The following is a 19,135-nucleotide window of genomic DNA, read 5'->3' as shown; positions in this document are numbered from 1 at the left end:
TTAGTACTCACTATATATTTTTGTGAGTACTGTACTCTTATTACATGCATAACTATCTTTTTAAAAATTATTTGGTAAAATTATGAATTAAATTTTTTATTTATACTATTATTTAATTAGTATATTCCATTAATTAATTATTTTATAATTATTTTTAGTTATAAAAAAAATTAATACTAATTAATTTATGAGTCACTTATATAAAAGTTTGCAATTTTATTAAGTAACAAAGAAATTAATTTGTAAAATTTCTTATAACAATTTTATGTAATAATTAATTTGTCTAATGTAATAAAATTTTAATAACTAATTTAGTAATTAAAATTTATTAAACATTAAAATTTTCAGGTAAAAATATTTATAAAACTTACTTAAATGTATAATTCTTATTATAATGTTTCATGTATAATAGGTAAATAATTAAAGGATAGTGCATTGTTTAAATCATCAACTATCAACGGCATGAAATGAGAGATTGTGAAGTTCATATATTTATTAAAGTAGTTTTTTGGTTATTTATTGTTATTATAATAAAAATTAAAGATAGAAATATTACTGACTCAAAATTTAAATTTAAATTTAAAATTTTAATCATATTTGACCATTAAAAAATAAATAAATAACTATTGTATCAAAAATTAAATAATTTAAAGTATATTTAGTAGATAATAAATAGTAGAATAGAAAAAAATATTTTTAAGATTAAAGAAAGTTAAAAAATTTAAATAACAATTATCAAACTGAATTTTTTTAATTTAAAATTTTAATGTGCGCTTAACTTTTCAGGTAGTTTTTGGCGAAAAGTTAAAGTAATCATGGACAAATTCCAATATAACTTCCCATCATTCACGTTGTCTTTTAACTGCTACTTTTTTGCAGCACCTAAAAGCACTTTCTTTAACCACACTATATGAACTCTTATATGATAAGGTATCTTCCAAACTCAAAATACCGATTTTTTCTTTCTTTATTTTGGTGTTATTTGTTAGTTTTTTAGCAGATTTTTTCGTGAAACCAAAACGTAATAATTCAGGAGAGGCCCTTTTAGTAGAACTACGGTAACCACAGAATATCAACAACAATGAAAAATTTGTAGAAGGTTTGGACGAAACTGTACCTACCAAAGAAGATTATAATGACCCTTTAGTTGTGAATGTCAAAGGTATATGAAATTTCAATTTTTTTTACGTGATTTTTTGAGTTCTAATATTTAGTTTATTTATTTTATTTAATTTTATATTCAGTTGTGGACACTTCTACAGGAGAAATCACAACAGGCAAAAGGATAACAATTCAAGTTTGGCATTTAAAAAATGATGAAAAAGACATCATAAAATTTGATGGATATGGACAAAATTGAGATAACGATGCAAGTTTATTGGTACGATTTCTGGGTGTAATGGCCCGTAAAGCAACGCTATAAATTGAAAAGATCTTTGGTGCTGAAAATGTATGACGTGTGATAAATTTAGAGAAGCTGGTTGAAACTTTAGAGAAAAAACTATGAAAATGAAGAAATCAAAATTCAGTTTACAGCTCTGTACAAATTTTTGTTATCAAAATATAGGGATAAAGTATATAGTTTATCCTGTGATATACCAGACATTTAATTGGTGTATTTAATAAGTAATAGTTGAAATTTTAAATATATTTATTCTAGAAGGGATTAAAATTTATTTTATTTATGTTAAATTTTTTTTATTTCTTATTATATATAAGTTTAGACTTTTATTATTATTATTATTATTATATTGAATTCTTATTAATATTTTTTTATAAAAAATGTTAGATATTATATGTTTAAAAAGTTTGATTTTTGTTATTAATGTTATATATATAAATATAATTTTAAATTAATAAAATTATTCAATTAGAATAAATTAGTACAAATTAGCCACGAATTGTATGCGAAAAACAGAGTGAGTTAGCCACAAAAATAGTGTGATTAAATAACCCAACATTAACTAAAAAAAAAGCTGTGACTAAAAAATTCGGCCTACACAAATGAAGTGTAGTAAAATTATACTTTTCGATTTGATTATTCTTATTTAGTTACGGTATTATGCGTGGACAATAATATATAAATTGTGGCTCTTTGAAGGTCTTCACGATGTTCAAAACTGTGGCTAATAATGCTAATATCGTGACAAATTGAAAATGTAACCTCCGATTAGCCACAAATATTCTTTCGTGGCTAATGTATAGTTGCTACAGTTATCTTAGAGTTTAGCCACAATTTTTTGTGTGGCTAAACCCCTTATTTCTTGTAGTGATTAAAAATCATGAGTAACAATTTTATATAGGACAATTAATTGAAAAAAACTTCTTAAAATTGTCTATCTATACTTTTTTTATTTAGATTTATGTAGTATATGTATCATTAGTCAATTTTTAAATAATATTAAAATTTAAAAATAAAATTTATTCTAATGGAAGAATATTTTAATATTTATTCCATTTTCAAATATCTAATATTTTTCTATTTCTTCATACGGTATATAGTTACCGAACCGCAAAGGGTTAAATAATCTATGTCCATCTTATTGTTTAATTTTATCTATTTGATCATTTCAGGAGATCAAAATTGTACATTCTGAAAGTTTGTGGATGAAGTGGACATGAATAGAAGTTTGGGTTTTATTTTTTTCAAAATTTTATTTAGTTCTGTTACGGATCCGATCCACGGATTCTACGTCCGGAGTGATTTCCGAGTCCGATTATCCGGATTCGACCTGCTTTACCTTTCTAGAAAGCCCAAAATCGGTCCGCTAGAACTCTTAACCAACTTTCGAATTCAAACGTCTCCCCTATCTTAGCTAAAGAAGGATAAGATAAGATAGCTACCATCACCTATAAATAGAGGGCCCAGATCCCTCCAGGTATTGATTCATTTTTCACACCTTCTACCTCTTAGATCTATTCTGACTTAAGCGTCGGAGTGTCTTTGCAAGTACCACCCCCTGTTGCTCCAGTCAAACAATCCTCCAATCCGCCTCGACCCGCAAGTTCCCGATCCATCTCTCAACCCGTACCGGAGGTATCCAGTACATTGGCGCCATCTGTGGGGAACTTACGCCGGTGAAGTCGGAATGGCGGACGAACATGAAGAGCATTCCATAAGCCACCAAAATAACTCCCGAACACGGAACCCTACTCCGGAACATCAAGAGGCCATACTCCAAGGGAGGATAGCATGCACCGTCCATAACAAAGAAAACAACCCCGCCAAGATTTGGAATCCCGAGAATCCGGAAGACAAGTCAGCGCAAATAATTCGAGAACTCTGTCACAGAGTACAGGAACTCGAAGGTCGGATTGCCAACAAAGAAAGGCACAACGCCGAACACGGAAGTCACGCAACCTCCAGATCCAGGTCCCGCCACGGCAGGTCGCCAGAACGGCGACACGCCAAGAGGCATGATAGAAGCACCTCACGTAACAAATCTCCAGAACGAAGACACAGCAAAATATACGACCGCAGCATATCTCGCGATCCCGCTCACACGGACGACGACCGACGATACCGAGAAACCAAACGCACAAGAAACGTCTATGTGATAATGGGAGCCACCCCCTTCACAGAAAGAATTTTGAAAGCAAAGCTCCCCAAAGGATTTGATAAACCCACGGACATGAAATACGATGGAACCAAAGACCCCCAGGAACACTTAACAACATTCGAAGCCAGAATGAACCTAGAAGGCGCCACCGACGCCGTCCGATGTAGAGCCTTTCCGGTGACCCTGTCTGGACCAGCAATCAAATGGTTCAATGCACTCCCCAACGAATCCATAACCGGCTTTCGCGACATATCACGGAGGTTCATGGCCCAATTCACCACCAGAATCACCAAGGCGAAACACCCCATCAGCCTATTAGGAGTCATGCAAAGACACGACGAATCCACAAGAAAGTATCTCGACCGATTCAACGACAAATACCTAACAATCGACGGGCTCACAGACTCGGTCGCAAGCCTCTACCTCACAAACGGACTCATGAACGAAGACTTCCGCAAATACCTTACCACCAAACCAGTATGGTCCATGCACGAGATCCAAAATGTCGCCAAAGATTATATAAACGACGAGTAGGTCAGCCAGGTCATCGCCGCCAACAAACGGCAACACAACAACACCCAACACGGCAACCCGACTCCTCGGCACAACCCAACTAAGAGGAAACACCAGAACACAAGGGAGAGAAAGAGATTCTCAGAAAAATAGAAATAAAACAACCGAGGAAAATAAAAAGGAAAACCAAAACGGTTTCAAAAAAGACAAAAAAGCACAAAAGACCCTGAAAAATAAGAGAGGGCATAAGGGCAATAAAGGAAGGCCACCCAAAAAATGCCCCCTCATAATAAATGCCCTCGGAAAAAACAATAAAGTACGCCTCGAAACACGCAACAGGCGCAAGAACACGGAAGAGTCACATCAACACTAAAACGGCTAAGCGAAACTTCGGCCTAGCCACGGAAACCAAAGCCGGCTCACCGACCTCTCCTCAACAGCGCCTAATGACGACCCAAGTAAAGGCCACAAACGATCAAAACCGTATCTCCCAGTGGCTGACCGACCTCGCTTGCTCTCCCGCTGTGGGGGCAACTGTTACGGATCCGACCCACGGATCCTACGCCCGGAGTGATCCCCGAGCCCGATTACCCGGGTCCGACCTGCTTTACCCTTCTAGAAGGCCTGAAACCGGCCCGCTAGAACTCCTAACCAACTTTCGAATTCAAACGTCTCCCCTATCTTAGCCAAAAAAGGATAAGATAAGATAGCTACCATCACCTATAAATAGAGGGTCCAGATCCCTCCAGGTATTGATTCATTCCTCACACCTTCTACCTCTTAGATCCATTCTGACTTAAGCGTCGAAGTGTCTTTGCAAGTACCACCCCCGTTGCTCCAGTCAAACAATCCTCTAATCTGCCTCGACCCGCAAGTTTTCGATCCATCTCTCAACCGGTACCGGAGGTATCCAGTACAAGTTCCAAATAAGAGTCTAAGTAATTTAAAAAAAATAATGTGAAATACACAATTTTTATGATTAATAAACAAAAATATTCTTAAAAGATGTATCCCTAACCACATAACCAGGGTGTATATTGCCTTTAAAAAACTAGACAACATTTTATTAACTATTTTCAAAAACACCCTTATTAATTTTCTAATATAGAATCTTAAAAAAAAAAAGCGACGACTCTTCAGCTTCTCCAATACCATAAATACCACTTCAAAGACATCAAATGTCTCATTATATTTTTATTGGATATAGTACTATATATATGTCTGGTGGCTTCTCATCATGCATATATACAATCTCAAATAAAATTATTCCTTCTTTATTTGAACATTATTAACGAAACTCTTGAAATTATATCATCGATCAAGCCATGGCCTATGGCCAATCCATGGCGACAACTCTTTTAATTGTTGTAACATTGTTAAACACCATGAGCTTCAAGCTAGAAGCTCATCATGATCTTACGAGGACAACTGAACCGCAGCTACTAAATATGTATTACTGGAACGACATTCCATTCCCACCAGCATCAAATATGTATGACCTCAACCACCACCAACTTGACTCTCCTCCAAGTCTACACATGATTTACCCAAGCTACCACCATCATCTCATTTTTCCCTCACCGCGGCAACCGCGTCCGTATCCGTATCCGTATCCGTATCCACGTCCAATTGTGCCGCACCCAGTGTGGCCACGGCGGCGTTGGCCACCACCACAACCTGATCATCGCTTTTATTTTGAAAGAAACTAAGGCAGGCACGGTGTTCACCATGTGGCCACTAAATAAATATTTGCATGCATATTACGTAATAATAATTTGGTCATGTGTACGTGCTAGTCCTATTTATAAATAATGGGTGATTCTTCTCCCGGTGTCACAAAAACCTATTGTACTTTGTTTTTTCTTATTAATTATAATTAATTATCTTGCTATTGATGATATTCTTATTATATTCTACATGATGAACTTTATTTGTAAACATATTTAAGAACCTAATAATGATGAAGAAATCAAGTTCATCCACATATATGCTTATGGAAAAGTATACATACTTGCATTACACGCAGGGAGAGAGCGTTAATTAATAAAAAAATGTTTACTAAAAAGATTATGTTATGTATATATTAAAATTAGTCATTAAATTCAACAACTAGTATAAAACATATGTTAAAATACAAATATACATAGAAAATAAATTAAATCACACATGTATTTATACAGAAAAAACATTGGTAGTTGATTTTAATGGCTAATTCTGATGTACAAATAGTATTTTTATACTAAAAATCCTTGTTTATTCGCGCTGCTTAGATTGTTTGATAAGGGTAAACAAATTTTAAACTGTCACAGTTGGTAGTTATAACTGTCATAACTGCTTGGCACGCATATAATTTAAGCTGTGCTTCTTTGTAATGATATGATACAATTCCATTCAGTTGCTGCCATTGCAGTAATAATTAACCTTATTAATTTCCTGTTGAACAGAAACCATAACAATTGTGTTGTTCATGGGAATTTTCAATTAAGTGCTACTACCTAAGGGAAGAAAAAGCTTGGGTTCAATAGAATAATAATACTATAATAGTCAAGTCTCTGATGAATCACTATATCCTTACAAGTTACAACAATAATATCTCATCCCATTTTTAACACTCACACATAAAAAAAAAGAGACTCTGTTAATTAGTTTTTCTTTTCAATTTTTTTTTCTGCACACTTTCTTTATTCAAAATGAATTCAAATATCGCTATTGAATATAAAAAGTGCCACATTCCTAGTACTTTATTTGGCTTATATATGGTCAACCACATTATTTTGTTTTTTTTTTTTTTTCTTTTGAGAGTTCTTAAATTCCTTCTGCTAGTCAGGTATATGCTAATATTTTTCATAATAACTGGATTTTATTTATTCTCTAATAGCCCAATATATAGGCAATAATAGATTTCATCGAAATCTTAATGTAGGCTGAACTAATTTGTTTCAACATGGAGTAACAAAGCGAACTTTGATTTCGGTCACGAAGAAACTAATAAAAATATATATGAGGGGTAAAAGAACTGAGGGGAGATTATTAAAAAAAAATTTGCAGTATTTTTATATTATTATACCAAATATAATTAATAAATATTTTTTTTACATGAAATAACCTCACATAAAATTATTTTTATTTTTTTTTAAAAAATAAAATAAATAATCTTAGAAGTTCAGAAAAATAAGCATATAGCACATGTTATAAATAAAGCCTCACAATACATGTATAATCCCCTGTTGTCACACTGGAAATGTGTGAAAAAAGGGATTTTGTTTCAACCTTGTACTGATCTAAAATTGTTGGCCTTTGCAAATTCAGATTGATGATAGAAGGTCGACAACACTCAATTTGTAAATCTAGTGCTGAGACTAAGTTTAGAAGCATTGAAACTGCAGAAATTGATATTTGATGGATCCTCAACTTATTCACTAAGCTCAACATTTAATAATGTTCTTTAATCTTTAGTGCTAGTCATTTAATGTGTCTTTTTGTATGCCGCTATCAATAATATTATAACAGTTCTATTCAAGTTCATTTTCAGCAATTCTATTTTCTGTCAACTCTACCAGAATCATCTATCTCTGCTTCTTAATCTGTTTTTTGAGTTCTTTGTGCTTAACCCTTCATCACTAGTACCTAACAGAGAAAATTAAACAAATAAAATCACACAAAAATAAATAATTGAGAGAGAGAGAATTATTAAGCACACAATAACAACTGCTGCATGCATTTTATTCATGACGATAGAAAAGCAACACACTGAGAAACCACAAAGATACAATGATATAATCACCCACATAACTACCTCACACGACTCATAATAATTTATTACGAAATATAGTGCATGCATATATATATTATATTAACATGCAATTTAGACTAGTGATGACCCAACATAACATTGTTAGGTGTTTTCACTTTCTAGCTTAATTAGTTTATGGAGTAACGAAATAGGGGAACACATGGGGTATTTCTTTCCTTTCTTTCTCCTCAGGGTTCTGGGGCCCTCCATGCTTATGTTTGTGGTGATGAGGATGAGGATGAGGATGAGGATGTGTTTTTCCCTTATGTATTTCAGTAGATTCGTCAGTGGCATCCATAGAGCTTGGAATATAGTAGTTGGGGTAATACATGTTTAATTGTGGTTCTACAAGTGTTTCATATGAAGAAATACTTGGATCCAAGTCTTCAGTTGTATGAAGAAGACGACGACCTTCTAAACTTAAACTCATTAAGCTTAGGATTGTCACAACAATCAGGAAGGCTTTGCCATACGCCATGGCTTGATCAGATGATAGGAGAAGGAGGATTTTTGTGTGGTGACATTGTGTATGACAACCCAAGGGATTTATATAGTTTCATCTTATCAAACAAACAAATTAAATAATATAATTGGATATTATTAACTGCACTTCAAGTGGCGGTTAGGGTTTTCGAGAATGTCAAGAGTCACCGCAAACTTTTCTCATTGGCTTCCATTTAAATATAGGAACAATGTCAAAATCAAGTTTCCGCAAATCGAATCGGTTATCGAACCGTTCTAATTATTATTTTATTAGTTTATAGACTCAACTAGTTCGACGGTGGTTGAACAAAAAAATTATTTTATAATAAAATAATAAATAAAATATAAATAAATACATTAAAATATAATTATAATCTAATATAAATTTTAAAATATTATTCAAATTAAAAGTACTAGGAAAAAGAGAAATTTTCTGGCGACATTATTAGAAGTTTGTGATTCACTATTATTAGATCTACGAAGAAGAGAAGGTTAATTTGAAACCAAATTATTCTCAGCATTATTATTCTTAGGTAGTTCTTGGTTGATACTATCATCTATACCTAAAAATTACCAATAATCCAATAACAATACAATTACAATATCACAGCAACACACTCCAACCTAATAATCTCAACAAACAACATCCACAATTATTCAAAATTATTCAATTATTAATAAATTATATAACAATTAATCAATGCCTCAACAACAAGGTTTAGCATCCAATAACTAATCAATTATCAAGGCTTCAATAATTAATCATGCTTCAAGTAATTAACAACAAGATTTAGAACCAACAATTAATCAAAACTTTAACAATTAATCATGCTTCAAGCAATCAACAAAAATATTTATAATCAATAATTAATCAATGCTTCAATAATTATTATTACAAAAAATAAAATTTATATTTAGGGTTAAAAGCTGAAGCCTGGAAAAATGCAGAGTTGGCGAGGACAATGGCTAGCAAGAGGCAGATAGTGGCTGAAGGGGTGGAAGGGTCGAACAGAGCTGACGCCAATGAGAAGATACTGCGCGATGAAAAGTGGCGCTGGCGGTGACTGCGATTTTCGAAAATCAAACTGAGCTGACTTGCGACGAAAAGTGGCAGTACAAATAGAGCTGGCTGATGTTAGCTCCACGGAAGTTGCGACGGCAGCGGTGGCTGGACGGAAGTTGCGCCGGAAGCTTGAGGTGAATGCTGCTTCTGCCCTTTAGTGGAGAGTGAGAGTGGAGACTGAACTCTAGAGACGTGAGAGGTGAGAGTGGAGACTCGAGAGGCGAGAGGTGAGTGGATGATTAGGGTTCCATCCCCTTTCACCATTCAAAACGCAGCGTTTTTGCCAAATTTCAAAAATCGGCCGGATCACGGTTCGATTTGACCGACCGATTTTTTTACCGGTTCGGTAGTCCAAGTCCGATTTTTAAATTTTGTGGTTTTATCTTCTGTCAGAACCGTGTTTGCTTGTGGTTTTCGGTTTAATTGACCGATTTTCAAAACATTGATAAAAATAAAATAAAATTCATTTCCCTGTTTTTTTTCCGTGAAAACTCAGGTACAATCAACTTCACGTAAAGTTAATAGTTGAAAGCGGTTAAATAAGTTGACTGATTTGACTAAATTTTTATCTAACAACTCTTAATTATCAACTTTACGTAAAGTTAACTGCGCTTGACTTTTTACATTTTTTTCCTCTTTTTTCTTCCTTTTCATTTTATCAATATTACACCTTCATTTCTATCCATCCTAGACTTAATATACAATAAAAAAAATGAGTTCAACTAGGAAGTTAATTTTGTTTAATTTCATATTCTAAATTCTAATCCTAAATTCTCTATAAATAAAAAATAAAAAAATAATTTTACAATAAAAATGGCTATTATTAACTATTTAAAAATTCATTCTCGCTATATTTTCCATTATAAATTTATGGTGATTTGATTAATTGCTTGCAAACAAATATTTGTCACGGTCGCTCGTGGTGTTCGTTTACCAAAGGAAAGTGTTACTATATTTATTTGTCCATTGCTATCAATATTTGGTCACAAACAAAATATATATAATGAGTTACCGTAAAGAATAATATAAAAAAGTTTCCACGGCGCTCATGGTTTTTACCAAAAGGATAATGTAATTTTTGTAGCCCATGCCCCATATTCACATCCGATTTTTGGAGGAATCCAAAATCAGTAATAATTAGAATAATAATAGTTTTTTAATAATACACCATTTAATAATAAGTAAGAGATATATGTCCCCTTTAATACGTTTATAATGGAGCGGTACGAGTACAAATTTAACAGCTAACTATTTTATAAATTAAATCATGTTAACTATTTGAAATCATTATATATATCTTGACAACAAAGAATATAACTTTTAGTAGTAAACATTAAGAGTTAATTTTATCATTAGTATTTAAATTTATAATTTAAAATTTAATAGTATAAGATCTAAAATTTAGATAAATAAAATAATTAAAAAAAAGTAACTGATGTTAGCTTAAAACAATTATTTATCTAGTAATACTCATAATTATATATGTCTCTTTAGTCAACATATCATCTTCATTACTATTAAATATTTTTTACTTAATTTTAATTTGAGAGAGAGAGATTATAAATTAAGGTGCTAAATAAGGATTTTTTGTTAGTTTTTTTTTATGTTTTCGTGAATATATTTTTTTTGGTATTCTGTTTTCATTAATATATAGTATTTTTTGTCTTATAAACTTTGGGCCTAAAATAAATTATGAATATCCATCAAATCAAGGTCAGAAAAAAAAAAGCAAATGAGCCTTGTTTGTACGTGCTTTATTTATGAAGAGGAATAATAAAAAGCTGGTTTGGAGAGCTTGAAAATGACGCAACCAGAACCTTTCATTGAAGAAGCTGATCAGCTTCAACGAAGTAAGAAGAAGATACATAATGACGAAGGAGACTTTGGAGGAGAAACGTCCAAAGTTCCTAAAGAGGAGCCGTGGATGTTTGACAAAACTGCCTTCACAGGGGAGAATGGCAGAAGAAGAACATATGCTGATCTAGTTATCCATGGTAGTCTTGAACCACAAGTCGAAGATTCAGAAGAGGAGGAGTTGATGTCGGAAGACTTATCCGAGAGCGACACTGAGACAAATATGGAGGAGTTGGAGATGAGTCAATAACAGAGAGAGGCCATCCGTCAAATGAAGAAAGAGGAGCGTAACAACCCTTCCATCTCGGTTAGAAGATTACAAGATGGTACCTTTAGCATTCATGTCAACAAAGCTGAGAAGAAAAGGTTGGAGAAACCATGGAAGCATGCACTTATAATCAAACTGCTAGGGAGAAGGATTAGCTATGGAGTTCTTAAGCGAAGACTTGATACTATGTGGGCTAAAACAGGTGGTATGAATCTCATAGATCTCGGAAATGAATATTTTGTAGCTAGGTTGTATAGTGAAGATGATTATTGACATGTAATGGAAGGAGGGCCATGGCTTTTGTTTGATCACTATCTCACCGTTCGGCGTTGGATACCTGATTTCCACCCATTTGGAGCAGCCATCAACAAGATTGCTGCTTGGGTATGGCTTCCCGATATCCCCATTGAATACTATGACAAGAGGTTTTTGGGCACGGTTGGGATCAAATTGAAAAAACTTTGAAGGTCGATATGAACACTGTGAGCCAGACCAGCGGTAAATTTGCCCGTCTCTGTGTAGAACTGGATCTAAGCAAGCCCCTGCATTCAAAGTACCTTGTTAATAGGAGGAACTACCATATTGAATATGAAGGTCTGCATATGATATGTTTCACTTGTGGTAAATTTGGCCATACTGAGGGATATGTAGAGAAGGTTCATAATGTAAACGGAGGAGTATGTGGAGAGAACACAATGGTAGGCCAGAAGGACGCACAAATGGAGGGTGGCCATAGTGGCATCGGAGACAAAGGAGAAGGGAATGACAAGGACAAAGACAAAATGGTAAGTCAAGGGGCACCAATGTTTGGACCATGGATGGTAGTGAAAAAGCAGAAGAGGACAAGAAGACAAGCAAATGATGAGGGAAGGAATGTGGCTGGAAGCGCACACCAAGAGGGGAAAAAACGACAACAGAACGTGGGGAGAATAAAATCAAGGTATGAGGTTCTTGCCGTAGAGGATGTACATGATGAAAGTAACAACAATTTGGCCAAAAACAATGGTCATATACAGAATCCTATGAATGAACAAGTGGGGGGTTCCCCCAAAGAGTTCTTGTCAGGAAGCCAAATACGAAGGACAAATGCATTAGGCACATTATGAAGCAAAGAGCAAACACAACTAGGCCTAAACCAGGAGCAAATCCAGGCAGTCCAAAATGAACATACCCAACCCGCTACAAACAAAATCTCCAACCAGAAAAAGCCTCCCCATGGCCCAAGTAAGAATATTAGGAACCCTTCTGAAATAGGAATGGACAACCCTCAATATGCTCATGAAGCCAACACTACAAGTCCCGACTTTAGCCTACCTTTTATTGAAGATAGGATGGGCTCGGGAGACACCATAGTAATGGAGACTCTTATGGGGCCAACTCCTAACCCAAAGCCTCCAGATCCGGAAGGTATGCACTTCTCAGGGTCAGACTTGGATGAAGCTATGGCTGAAGGGACAGCAACTATGATAAATTAGGAAAATAGATTTTCTCCGTTAGGGGAAGATGTGGAGATGGCCTAATTGGGCCTGTTTTTTTTTATACTTTTGAGTTTTCTTTGTGGGGCTTAAGATTTTCTCCTTATATTGTGATTATGATTATTTTTTTCTGGAATGCTAGAGGGGCAGCGGGCCCCAATTTCTTCAAAACTCTAAAGGAATATGTTCTTCAATATAAACCTAATTTAGTGGCTATTCAGAAAACCCGTTGTAGTGGAATTACTGCTCTGAACTCAATCAAAAGAGTTGGATTTAATTATCATATTATTGTTGACGCGCAAAGATATTCAGGGGGGATTTGGCTTCTTTGGAATGATGCTAGTCAGCAGATTAATGAGATTCGACGACATGAACAAGCACTTCATGTTCAAATCTCAGACAATACTGGCCATTGAGAGCTTACGATCGTCTATGCAAGCCCACAGGAAGCTACTCGGAGGGAAGGGAAGAGATTTCTTAGAGAGGTTGCTGCTTCTATGCAACACCCTTGGATTCTCTGTGGGGACTTTAATGAAATTGGGGGTGTTTCAGAAAAGAAAGGGGGGGCACCCCCTAACATGGTACAAATTCGAAGGTTCAAAGAATGGATGGAAGCTTGTAATCTCATAGACCTGGGATTCAATGGCACTAGATTCACCTAGAGAGGCCCTATCTGGGAAGATGGTTGTAGAATCTTCAAGCGCTTGGACAGGGCGCTATGTAATGTTGATTAGAATCAGCGCTTTCAGGACGCAGTAGTAGAGATTCTACCCAGAGTTTGATCAGATCACCATCCCCTGTTAATAAGATGTGAGGGCAACAATAGGAATTAGGAGACTAGACCGTTCAGATTTGAATACATGTGAATGAAGCACAGGGAGTTTCATGATTTTCTAAATGAAAATTGGCAGATGGATTACTCTCTCCCTAAAAATATTCAGAACTTTACGGAGAAGATCAAGGAGTGGAATCAACTCGTTTTCGGTAACATCTTCAGATAAAAAAGAATTCTATTAAATAGACTAAGGGGCTTACAAAACTCTCCAAGGTATGGAAGGAGCAACTTTTTAGATAATATTGAAGCTGACCTGAGCAATGAACTGGAACAGATTCTGGATAGAGAACAAATGCTGTGGTTGCAGAAATTCAGAGAAAACTGAATAGTGGAGGGAGATTGAAACACAAAATACTTCTACACTAAGACAATTATCAGAAGGAGGAATAATAAAATCCTCAAACTCAGACAAGAAAATGGGGATTGGATTGAGGAACAGGGGTACCTAAGAGACCACATCTGTAACTATTACAAAAGTCTTTTTAAGGAAAACATTACTAACCGGGACTACCATATCAATACTAATACTTGGTATCCTGAGTTGAATGGAGCATTGATTCAACAGTTAAGAAACTTTGTGTCAAGTGAAGAAGTTGAGACCACTATTTTTGCTATGGGATCCCTTAAGGCTCCAGAGGAGGATGGGCTCCTTGCGGGATTCTATAAAGATAATTGGTCTATTGTGGGGCATAAACTAAAGGAGTTTGTTGCAAAATGTTGGGCGAAGTCGGATGAGATTAGAACTGTTAACAACACACTTCTAGCTTTAGTGCCGAAAATAGAACACCCAGAATTCATCAACCAATTCTGCCCATTGCTTTATGCAATGTCACATACAAAGTTATTACCAAGATTATTGCGAAGAGAGTTAAGCCTATTCTTAATGAGCGCATCTCTCCTGCCCAAACCAGTTTCATCCCAGGGCGTCGAATACAGGAAAATATCATAGTGGCTAATGAGATTATTCATTCAATGAGAATGATCAAATCAGGAAAGGGATACATGGGCATTAAGATCGATTTAGAAAAAGCTTATGACCATCTGAGCTGGGATTTTATTGAGCAGTCTTTAAGGAATTTCTCCCTTCCACCGGAATTGATAGATATCATCATGTGTGTCCGTTCGGTCAGTTTCCAAGTTCTATGGAATGGAGAAGCAATTGACAAATTCATTCCTTCATGTGGCATTCGACAAGGTGACCCCTTTCACCTTATATTTTTGTTATCTGTATGGACCGCCTTTCGCATCTTATTGAGAATATGGTTGAGGCGGCAGACTGGAGACCTTTCTCATTTCGAAGACAAGGTCCTATCATATCCCATCTTATGTTCGCGGACGACCTTATGTTGTTTGCGGAAGCATCATCAACTCAAATGATGAAGATCATGGGCTATCTTCAGAGGTTTTGTGAGGCTTCAGGTCAGATTGTCAACACGCGGAAGACCCATATCTACTTCTCCAAGAATGTAGACACTACAACTCGTAGAGACATCGCAGCCTGCTCTGGGTTTATGGAGACGGCAGAGATTGGTAGGTACTTGGGTGCCTATATCCTTGAAGGAAGAAACAAAAGGTGAGCCCATGTGCAAAGCCTTGATAAAATAAAAATAAGCTAAAGGGCTGGAAACAGAAATATCTCTCAATTGCTGGAAGAGTAGTTCTACCTCAATCAGCCATCACCCCGGTGGCATACTACCAAATGCAACATGGTCGAATTCCAAAAGTGGTTTGTCATCAAATAGAACAAGCACAAATAGCCTTTGTATAGGGATCGGATGAGTAGCACAGAAGAGCTCAATTAATTGGAGAACTTTATGCTTACCCAAAGAGATAGGAGAACTTGGGTTCAAGAGTCTTGAACGTATGAATACTGCATTTCTCCTGAAAGTTTGTTGGGACCTGATCAATCATTCTAATGCACTGTGGGTAAGAGCTCTCAATAGCAAGTATGGTATATCTAATTCAACCCCTTCGATGAGAGCGACATTGGGATGTAGTGCCCTTTGAAAAAGTTTATCACAATTGTGACCTATCATCCAAGAAAGTTTGGTGCATAGGTAGGCAATGGTTGTTCAACCATGTTTTGGAAGGATTACTGGTTAAATATAGGGGATCATTCTTAAAGCATAAACTCCCAAGCGCTACCAGTGGAGATGAGGATAACTATGTGTGCGATTTCGTGAATAATGAAGGGGAATGGAAGATAGAACATCTTAAACAGCTCTTGCCGGATGAATGCATTCAACGCATTTGTGCTAATCCCCTCCGAGAGCTTCTGACCCACCTGATAAATTAGCCTGAAAGCACTCCAAGGATGGAAGATTCTCTGTTAAGTCTGCTTACTATTATAGCAATAGAATCCAATTTCAAAGAAGGGAAGTTTGGAAACGTATTTGGGTCTGGAAAGGACCGCAGCGAATAAAATTATTTATTTGGCAAGTTACTCATGACAGGATCCTCACTAACAAGAAAAGAAGCCAATGGTATGGTAGCTCGCCTAAGTGCCATCATTGTGGAAACACAATAGAAGACACTTTGCATGTTCTGAGGGACTGTGATGTGGTTAAACCTGTCTGGAAGAAATTTGTTTAACAAAATGATATTGCAACTTTCTTTCGGATGGAACTGATAGATTGGATGAAAAATAGTCTTGGTAATAATTGGGGCTTTTCCAGCCAAGAAAACTGGATAAACATATTTTTCATAGCATGCTGGAAGTTTTGGAATTGGAGAAATCAAGAGATCTTTCAATACCTTCTTAAGAAACCTATTGCTAGATACATTAGTATATAAGAATATGCTTATGAGGTTGGAAAAGCCATCAACAAGCAGGTTCCCAGGCATGATTCTAGAGTTCGTCGAGAAACTATTATTAAATGGTATCCACCCCTGAAGGGTGGATTAAAGTGAACACTGATGGTGCAGTTAAGAACAACCGAGGTAAAGTAGGATGTGGTGGCCTCATCAGGAATAATGACGGAAGTTGGGTGATGGGTTTTACTAGAAATTTGGGAGTTTGCTCAGCGTATATGGCAGAGCTATAGGGTGTTTATTTGGGGCTTGAGATGGCTTGGACACTGGGGTTCAAGAAGGTGAAAATAGAAAGTGACTCTCAAGCAGTTATTAGCAGCATCACTTAAAATAAGAAGTTCTAGATGATGGATCAGTGCTATACTGTAGGATTCAAGAGCTTATGGAAAGGAATTGGACAGTTAATATGGTTCACACTTACAGAAAAACAAATGCTTGTGCAGATTGGCTAGCTAATTTTAGTCTTGATCAAAATCGTTCCACTCAATACTGGAACTTTCTTCCAACTGAAATAGAATTTTTGTTATTAGGTGATGTTTCTAGGGTGGCTCATCTCCGTAATATACTTTTAGTGTAGTTTGGGCCTTTAGCCCATTTGTTCAAAAAAAAAAAACAAATAAGAGGCTGGTTTAAATATACATAAGAAGACTTGACCAAAAAAAAAAATATACACAAGAAGCACTAGTTAGCAACTTTTAATTAAGGGGTCAAATTAAAATGTACATAGCAAAGGAATTGAACATGGCTCCAAATTAAATTATTAAAGCTAAGCCAAAAAAGATGGATGATGATATATATATATATATAAGATGTGGCATGGGGACAAAAGCCCAAATTAAATTTTAGTTGTACATATATATATTTGAAACCTCTCTATCTATAGGGCTATAGGGAGAACGGAACATGGTAATAACAACTTGAAAAAACGTAGGAACTGCCAACAACGTAACCCCATGTGCAACCATGTGCGTTCCGTTCCCACCACAATCCTCCAGCTAAGAATAATTGCATTTTATTTTATTTATATCTATCTATCCATCTATCTATATGCACCAAATTAATTACTACGAAGGACACAATCCTTGTAATCATTTATCCAAAATTTGATTTTTTCTGTTTGTCATTGTACTGTATAAATATTATCCGCCATTAATTAAATGCATGAAAATTCTGCTAGCTTCATTACACTGATTATATAAAAGCGTTTCATATTATTAATATTTATATTTGTAAGAATTTTAAATTAATAGACAATTAAATAATATATGTTCATACTTCAATCAATGTCTTATACAAATCAAATCAGAAATTATTATTAACATCTATTATGCATATATATCAAGATCAGATAATTATTCCTGCTTCAAAATAAAATAATTTACTGCTTCAAAAGTTATGCAATCCTAACTATCACTACAACAAAATAGTATTTTTATGATAAATTTTTTACTGTTTAGTTATGGTTTTAATTATTACTAAATTTTTACTATGATTAAAAAAATGTTACAAATTTAAATGCCACTATATAATATAGTGACAATTTTGGATAGTCGTTAATAAGAACTGTTGCTAATTATTTGTGACAATTTTTAAAGTCTAAAATTGTCATTAATTTGTAATACTTATTAAGATATTTTTTAATATTGTATTTCGCAACAGTTTAAAACCTTCGTTATATTATTAAATCCCGTGACAATTTTATTCTTATATTTTATTATTATTTTACACCGTCAGAATATTTTTAGCAACAGTTTAAAATTTTCACTAATTACTAATTTATGTGACAACTTTTTTTTATATTTAGTGATTACTTTAAATCGTCACAATATAACGACGGTTTAAAAGCCTAAAATAATTAAACAACTAAGCTATGTACTTATTTAATAACACTGATTTTTTCTTTTAAATTCTAAGGAGAAAAGATTAAACTCTTGCAAGCTTTTTTGTATATAAGATCAACAAAGTAGTTGATTAATTAGTGATGATCAAACTCTAAAAGTTGCATTCATGTGTCAACTAAAAGTCAAGATCCTATATAAAGGTAGCATGCGAGAGTCAAGGTCCTATACAACCTAACTGCTGATCATCATCATCCATGGCATCATGCTTCTCAACCTCATCTTCTTCTTCTACCATGCTTTTGCTTTTATTTCCTTATTTGTCTTTTTATTAAGATCAGCACTAACTAAAGATCACAGAGTTAATACATCAACCGGTACAAACAAATAAATTGCAGAGGTAATAATGCTAAATTAATAATAGTGATATAATGATAAAAGATAACTAATAAAGTTGAAAGAGTTAAATTTAAAATTTACCAATACACTTATTAATAAAAATAAGAAATAATGCAAAATAGATCAAAATTGAAGAAAAAATTAAAAAAAGTAATAACAACTTCATAAATGCAAATAAGATAGAAAAACTAGCACAATATTTAAAAAAGAAAAATAAGAATTATTATTAGTATCTATTATGCA

The sequence above is a fragment of the Arachis hypogaea genome, chromosome 13, assembly GCF_003086295.3.
Source record: "Arachis hypogaea cultivar Tifrunner chromosome 13, arahy.Tifrunner.gnm2.J5K5, whole genome shotgun sequence".
NCBI lineage: Eukaryota > Viridiplantae > Streptophyta > Magnoliopsida > Fabales > Fabaceae > Arachis > Arachis hypogaea.
The sequence above is the reverse complement of the archived record's forward strand: the minus strand, read 5'-3'. Positions refer to the sequence as shown.